Below are 6,962 nucleotides of genomic sequence, written 5' to 3'. Positions count from 1 at the left end.
GTGCAGACAAGTGTGTGGTTTTGCACGTCAGTGGGACCAACCAGGGTAGGTCTTACACAGTGAACTGTAGGGCTCTGAGGAGTGTGGTAGAACAAAAGGATCTGGGAATACAGTTCCATAATTCATTGAAAGTGGCGTCACAGGTTGATAAAGTCGTAAAGAAATCTTATGGCACATTGGCCTTCATAAATCAAACTACTGAGTACAGGAGATGGAATGTTATGTTTAAGTTGGGATGTAATGGTGAAATTGCATGACATTGGTGAGGCCTAATTCACAGTATTGTGTGCAGTTTTGGTCAACTACCTATAGGACAGATGTAAATAAGGTTGAAACAGTACAGTAGTTGCCGGGTCTGGAGGACCTGAGTTATAAGGAAAGATTGAATAGGTTTGGACTTTATTCCTTGGAACATAGAAGATTGAGAGGAGATTTGATGGAGGTATACAAAATTATGAAGGGTAAAGAGAGGGTAAATGCAAGCAGGCGTTTTCCACTGAAGTTGTGTGGGTCTACAACTAGAGGTCATGGGCTAAGGGTGAAAGGTGTAACAGTTTAAGGGAAACATGAGGGGAAACTTCTTCACTCAGAGTTGTGAGAGTGTGGAACGAGCTGCCAGCACAAGTGGTGTATGTGTGCTCGATTTTAATGTTTAAGAGAAATTTGGATAGGTACCTGGATGGAAGGGGTATGGAGGGCTATGGTCCTGGTGCAGGTCGATGGGAATAGGCAGTTCAAATTAGTCGGCATGGACGAGATGGGCCGAAGGGCCTGTTTCTGTGCTGTGCTTTTCTATGACTCTAAGGGATGCTGATGACAAGGCACAGTAGGTTAATTAACAAGATTAGAATGGTGACTTGGCCATTGGGATTCGGAATTGGCTTGATCACAGAAGACAGAGGGGTAGTGCTTGATGGGACTTATTCTGGCTGGAGGTCTGTGACTAGCAATGTTCCGCAGGGATCCATATTAGGACCTGCTGTTTGTGATGTATATAAATGACCTGGATGAAAACGTAGATCGGTGGGGTAGTAGATTTGCATATGACACAAACATTGGTAGTGTTGTGGGCAGTGTAGAAGATTATCAAAGGGATATAAATCATTTATAGACATGGGCAGAGAAACGGCAGCTGGAGTTTAAGCTGGGCAAGTGTGAGCTGTTGCACTTTCAGGGTCAAATATAAAGGGAAAGTACACAGTTAATGACAGGACCCTTAACAGCGTTGATGTACAGTGGGACATTGGGGACCAAGTCCGCAGCTTCCTGAAAGAGGCCACACAATTATATTGGGTGGTAAAGAAGGTGTACAGGCACACTTGCCCTACGGTCAGGCTACACTTGGAATGTAGTGTGCAGTTCTGGTCACCCCATCACAGGGTGTGGAAGCTTGGAGAGGGTGCAGAAGTTGTTCAACAGGATACTTGTCCTTACCTAACACCCCATGAGCCTCCCCATCCAACACATCACTCTTCGCAACTTCTGCCATCTCTAAAGGGATCCTACTACCAAGCATATCTTTACCTCACCACCCACCCCCCTCCATTTTCTGCAGGGATCGCTCCCTTTGAGATTCCCTTGTCCATTTGTCACTTCCCACTTATCTCCATCCTGGCACTTATCCCTGCAAGTGTCCAAAGTGCTACCCCTGCTCGTCCACCTCCTCCCTCACCTCTATTCAGGGCCCCAAACAGTCCTTCCAGCTGAGGCAGCACTTCACCTACAAATCTGCTAGGGTCACCTATTACATCTGGTTCTCCCGATGCGGCCTCCTCTACATTGGTAAGACCCATCATAAATTAGGGGACCGCTTCGTCAAGCACCTCCATTCCATCCGCCAAAAGCAGAACTTCCCGGTGGCCAGACATTTCAATTCAGATTCCTATTCTGACATGTCGGTCCACGGCCTCCTCTTGTGCCAAGAGGAAGCCACACTCACGTGGAGGAACAACACCTTATATTCTGTCTGGGTAACCTCCAAGCTGATGGCATGAATATCAATTTCTCCTTCCAGTAAAAAAAACTTCCTCACTTCTTCTATTCCCCACTCTGGCCTCTTACCTCTTCTCAACTGCTTATCATCTCCCCCTGGTGTCTCACCTCCTTCCCTTTCTCCCATGGTCCACTCTCCTCTCCTATCAGATTCCTTCCTCCCCCACCCACCTTTCTCTTCACCTGGCTTCACCTATCACCTTCCAGCTTGTCCTCCCTTCCCTCCCCCCACCTTCTTATTCTGGCTTCTACCACCTTCCTTTCTAGTCCTGATGAAGGGTCTCAGCCTGAAATGTTAACTGTTTATTCATTTCCATAGATGCTGCCTGACCTGCTGAGTTCCTCCAGCATTCTGGGGTGTGTGTTGCACTTGGATTAAAGGGCATGAGCTATAATAAGAGGCTGGACAAACTTGGGTTGTTTTCTCTGGAGAAGTGGTGGCTGAGGGGAGACCTGAGAAAGGTTTGTAAGGTTATGAGAGGCATTGATAGAGCGTCATAGGAAGTCATTCCTGCCTGTGGCCATCAAACTTTACAACTCCTCCCTTGGAGGGTTAGACACCCTGAGCCAATAGGCTGGTCCTGGACTTACTTCCTGGCATAATTTACATATTACTATTTAATTATTTATGGTTTTATTGCTATTTAATTATTTACGGTGCAACTGTAACAAAATCCAATTTCCCTCGGGATCAATAAAGTATGACTATGACTATGACTGGACGGTCGGTATCTTTTTACCCCAGAGTGGAAATATCTAATCCCAGAGAGAATGCATTTAAGGTGAGAGAGAGTGGATTTAAAGATGAGCAGGGCAAATTTTCCACACAGAGCGAAGTGGGTGCCTGTAATGTACTGCCAGGAATGGTGGTGAAGGCAGATATGATTGAGGTGTTTAAGAGGCTGTTGGACAGCCACATGGATGTGCAGGAATGGAGAAATGTAGAAATGCACAGGCAGAAGAGATCTAATTTAATTCAGTATTGTGTTTGGCACAGACATTGCGGGTCAAAGGACCAACTCCTCTGCATTGTTTGTTCTAAACACAACCCCTGCTCTATTCTCTACACACGACTGTGTAGCATAGAACAGGCTGATGGGCTGGAACTTGTCGACGCAGAAAGAAGGTGTGTAACTTTTGAAAAACATTTGGGAAAATAAGACCCTGGGGCTGGACGGGATATAGCCCAGGTTATTAATGGAAACAAGAGAAGACATTAGAGTCAGAGAACTACAGCACAGAAACAGGCACTTTGGTCCATCTAGTTCATACCGAACTATTATTCTACCTAGTCACATCAACCTGCACTAGAACCATAGCCCCTCCAGTCCTCCCATTTATGTACAGTGCTTATCAAAACTTCTCTTAAGTCTGGAAATTGAACCCACATTCACCACTTCCCATTGGCAGCTCGTTCCACTCTCACAACACCCTCTGACTGAAAATCTTCCCAGTTATGTTCTCCTTAAACATTTCATCTTTCACCTTTAACTCTTGATGTCCAGTTGTAGTCTAACCCAACCTCAGTGGAAAAAGCCTGCAATTATCTATCAATACCACTTATAGTTTTGTATACCTCTATCAGATCTCCCCTCACTCTCCTATGCTCCAGAAAACCAAGTCCTAACCTGTTCAACGTTCCCCTATAACTCAGGAGCCTTGAGACCCGGCAACATCCTTGAAAATTTTCTCTGTTCTATTTCAATCTTATTGATATCTTTCCTGTAGGGAGGTGAGCAGAACAGCACACAATAAGGCTTCATCAACACCTAATGCAACTTCAACATAACATCCAAACTCCTGTACTCAATACTTTGATTTATGGAGGCCAATGTGCCAAAAGATTTCTTTATGACCCTGTCTACCTGAGATGGCACATTCATAAGACCATAAGACATGGGAGCAGAATTAGGCAACTCAGCCCATTGAGACTTCTCTGCTGTTCCATCATGGCAGATTTATTAGCCCTCTCAAGCCTTCTCCCCATAACCTTTGATGCCCTGACTAATCAAAAACATATCAACCTTCACTTTCAATGAATTATGGACCTGTATTTCCAGATTCCTCTGTTCTACCGTACTCCTCAGTGCCCTACCACTTACTGTGTGTCTTCCCGAAGTGCAACACCTCACACTCGTCTCCATTAAATTCCATCTGCCATTTCTCATCCCATTTTTCCAGCTAGTCAAGATCTCTCTGCAAGCCATGATAGCCTTCCTTGCGGTCCACTTCACTCCCAATCTTGGTGTCATCTGCAAATATGCTGATCCAGTTTACTGCATTATCATCCAGATCGTTGATACAGATGACAAACAACAACAGACCCAGCACTGATCCTTGTGGCACTCCACTAGTCACAGGCCTCCAGTCAGAGAGTCAACCATCTATTACCACTCTCTAGTAAGTTAATGTCTAATCCAATTTATTCTGAATGCCAAGCGACTGAACCTTCTTGACTAACCTCCCATGCAGGACTTTGTCAAAGTCCATGTAGACAACATCCAATGCCTTTCCTTCATTGACTTTCCTAGTAACCCCTCGAAAAACTCTTATGATTTGTTTGACATGACCTACTATGCACAAAGCCATGCTGACTATCCATGTCTAGCCAAATACTCATTACTTACACATGCTGATCCATGCTCTAAGCTCAACACCTTACCTACAATATTCCTTGCACTGAAATAGAAACAACTCTATTCCCACCCTACTCAACCTTTTGATTCCTGTCTTTGCATGTAGTCTAAACAACACCTGTCTCCACCATCTCTCCACTCTCTGTTCTGGCATTCTGGTTCCCATACCCCTGCAACTCTAGTTTAACCCCACCCCAGAGCAGCATTAACAAACCTTCCCACGATGATATTAGTCTTCCTCCAGGTCCCACCTGCCCTGTAAGAGAGCCCAATGATCCAAAAATCTGAAGTCCTCCCTTCTGCACCAACTCCTGAGCCACATGTAAAAACAGTATGATCTTCCTATTTCTGGCCTCACTAGCACATGGCATAACCTCTGGTTGCTCACCCTCCCAATTAAGAATTTTATTCTCGTTCATAGAACTTCCTATCTGTTCCCCTAACCAATGAAACCCCTATCACTACTATCACAGAGCCAGACTCAGGGCCGGACCTGGTTACTGTGACTTCCCTCCACGAGGTTATCGCTCCCAACAGTATCCAAAGTGGTATACTTATTATTGAGGGGAATGGCCACAGGGGTACCCCACACTCGCCACTTTTCCCTTTTGTCCTCCTAACAGTCACCCAGTTACCCGTGTCCTGCACCTTAGTTGTAACTACCTCTCTGTATCACTTGTCAATCAACCAAAATGATCTGGAGTTCATCCAGTTCCCTAACATGGTCTGCAAGACGCTGCAGCCAGATACTTTTCCTGGGGAGTAGTCGTCAGGGAGAAGGGAGGTCTCCCTGCCTTCCTACATCCTGAATGGGGAAAATTCCTCTACCCTGCCTGGTATTCCCACTACTTTGACTGTGCCATAAGAAGAAAGGAAGTTACCCAAAAACCTACGAGGCCTCTTCATGTCAAAGCCTCAAGCTCCCCACTCCAAAAATGACTGCTCCCAGAATGGCCGATCTGCTTAAACCTAGCTTCTTTTTATTGGCCCTTGCCAAGCCTCTAGTTACCCCTGTGATCTCTGGCATACAAAATGGCCTGACTGGCCCCACTGGCTTTTCCAAAACTTGCTCCCACAATGTACAATCCAATGGCTCCTGATCATCTCTGGTGTGCAGATTTCTGCACCTTTGACGATCTTTGCATCCTCACTGGCCACAGGGTTAGGACCAGATGACCGGTGGGTGGCAACTGTTATTCCTTTGTTCAAGAAAGGGAGTAGGGATAATCCTGGGAATTATAGACCAGTGAGTCTTACTTCAGTGGAGGGCAAACTATTGGAGATGATTCTTAAGAGATAGGATTTACAAGGATTTGGAAAAACAGTCTGATTAGGGATAGTCAGCATGGGTTTGTGAGGGGTAGGTCATGTCTCATGAGCCTGATTTAATTCTTTGAGGAAGTAACAAAGCACATTGAAGGTAGAGCAGTGGATGTGGTGTATATGGATTTTAGTGAGGTGTTTGAGAAGGTTCCCCATGGCAGCCTCATTCAGAAAGTCAAAAGGCATAAGATCCAGCAAAACTTGTCTGTGTGGATTCAGTATTGGCTTGTCCACAGAAGGCAAAGGGTGGTTGTAGATGGAGTGTATTCTGCCTGGAGATTGGTGACCAGTGGTGTTCAGCAGGGATCTGTTCTGGGATCTTGACCCTTTCTGATTTTAATAAATAACTTGGTTAAGGAAGTGGGAGGGTGGATTAGTAATTGAAGATGACACGACAGTTGGGGATTGTAGATAGTGCAGAGGGTTGTTCTGGCTGAGAAGTGGCAAATGGAGTTCAATTCAGAACTGTGAAGTGATTCACTTAGGAAGGCTGAATTTGAAGACAGAATATAGGGTTAATGACAGAATTCTCAACAGTGTGGTGGAACAAAGGGTTCTTGGGGGTCCACGTCTATAGATCCCTCAAAGTTGCTGCACAAGTTATCAGATGGTTAAGAATGTGTATGGTGTGTTGGTCTTCATTAATCGGGGGTTGAGTTCAAGAGCTGTGAGATAATGTTGCAGCTCTGTAAAACTCTGGTTAGACCACACTTGGAGTATTGTGTTCAGTTCTGGTCACCTCATTGTAGGAAGGATGTGGAAGCTTTAGAGAGGGTGCAGAGGAGATTAACCAGGATGCTGTCTGGGTTACAGAGCATGTCTTATGAGGATAGGTTGAGTGAGCTAGGGCTTTTCTCTCTAGAGTGAAGGAGGATGAGAGGTGACTTGATCAAGGTGTACAAGATAATAAGAGACATAGATTAAATGAATAGCCAATGACTTTTTCGCAGGATGGAAATGGCTAATATGAGGGGGCATATTTCAAAGTGATTGAAGGAAACTAGGGGGTGA

Source organism: Mobula hypostoma, chromosome X1 (assembly GCF_963921235.1).
Source record: "Mobula hypostoma chromosome X1, sMobHyp1.1, whole genome shotgun sequence".
Classification (NCBI taxonomy): Eukaryota; Metazoa; Chordata; class Chondrichthyes; order Myliobatiformes; family Myliobatidae; genus Mobula; species Mobula hypostoma.
This window is presented reverse-complemented; position numbering follows the sequence as displayed.